Source organism: Aulostomus chinensis, chromosome 1 (assembly GCF_037954235.1).
Source record: "Aulostomus chinensis isolate RoL2024-O1b breed Wild chromosome 1, RoL_Achi_v1.0, whole genome shotgun sequence".
In the NCBI taxonomy this organism is placed as follows: Eukaryota; Metazoa; Chordata; class Actinopteri; order Syngnathiformes; family Aulostomidae; genus Aulostomus; species Aulostomus chinensis.
In genome coordinates this window covers 13,741,290-13,742,765 of record NC_141320.1, presented here as the reverse complement: position 1 = coordinate 13,742,765, position 1,476 = coordinate 13,741,290, and the positions used below count along the sequence as shown (strand labels likewise).

General features: G+C 45.9%; 1 non-coding gene across 1 annotated transcript; it reads left to right on the top strand.

The window, feature by feature from the left end:
* Positions 1-435: 435 nt before the first annotated feature.
* On the top strand, positions 436-508 carry trnak-cuu (transfer RNA lysine (anticodon CUU)). The gene has a single exon. It is a non-coding gene; the product is annotated as a tRNA-Lys (tRNA).
* Positions 509-1,476: the final 968 nt, after the last annotated feature.

Genomic DNA, 1,476 nt, shown 5'->3' with positions numbered 1-1,476 from the left:
GCCTGATGATCTCTAGGTTCTCCTTTGAGTGGTTCCCTCTGGGAGAGTTCTCTCTCTGTAACTTGTGTGTGTTTGCTCGTATCCTGTTTCTCCTTGACAGCACTTTAGTGTTTTTACCACTGGTGTCTCATGTTGATGAGGTCATCCAGCCTGATGATCTCTAGGTTCTCCTTTGAGTGGTTCCCTCTGGGAGAGTTCTCTCTCTGTAACTTGTGTGTGTTTGCTCGTATCCTGTTTCTCCTTGACAGCACTTTAGTGTTTTTACCACTGGTGTCTCATCTGTGGTTCACCTTTTATTTGACTTCTTTGTCAAAGATGAAGGTGTTTGTGGTCATTCATCAATCATGTGATGGCTCATGTGACTGTGAGTCTGATGAAGCGCTTGTAGCGTCTCTCACTGTGATCACTTCAGGCTATTGAAGCTACTCAGATGTAGCCTGACTAGCTCAGTCGGTAGAGCATGAGACTCTTAATCTCAGGGTCGTGGGTTCAAGCCCCACGTTGGGCGTTCATCTTGAACATCCCTGCTTGTCCTCTCACTTTCTGCAGCTGTGATTGGGAATTGAAAGAAAAATCACTGAATGAACAACACAAACACAGACTGTGTCTGAAGTTCCACACCTGCACCTGACTCAGAATGAAAAACCAGTGTGGACTCAATTGTATGTCAATACTGATTCTGGAGAAATTTCTTTGTGTGTATTGATGGACGCGAGCCAAGCAGAAATTCCCCACAATGCAATAGGGCGGCGTTTGGTCAGTGTTGAGCAGGCGTCAGTCTGACAATGATGTCATATTATTGTGTCATCACCTGACCAGACCCAAAAGTAGGCTCAGGTATCAGTTTCTTCTCAATGCTAATGTCTGCTAGCTTAGTCTGCTACTTTGATGGCTCTGCCTGCTCAAAGGTCCAGACCCCTGGATGTGGTGGTTCCTACCTGAACGTAGATTCTGTCAGCTCATGTTGTTAAATCAACTCACCAGGAACACCAGTAGATTTCAATGGACTGACAATGAGTCTCATTGAATGGGTGTCTCGTCCAACGAGAAACAATCAGTCTCAGGTTGAAGCTCATCAATGAGGTCTTGTGGATCAGTGGCTTGCATGAATGAATGAGTTGGAAGACTTCTTGGAAATTAAAGAGGATTTAATACAATTAAGAAAACCCTTAAGACAGAGTGATAATTCCAGCAGAGTAATTAAGGCCCATATTGAGTAGCAGGTATGAATTAGCCTGGATTTATCTGAGCTTCAAGTAGACGGCTAAGAGGCAGGTGGAAAGGTGTGTAGGATGAACGATGGTGACCTCCAACCAAATGAAGAGGACTGAGTGGAGGCTGACCAGCTCTACGGAGTCAGGCGGAGTTTGGCAGCGAGACAGGAGTCCAGGCCTGAATCGGTGAAAACCAACGTAACCGGCTCACGTTCTCAGCTGGATTCTCCCATCGATGTACGACGCCTCTCCAACGAACTGG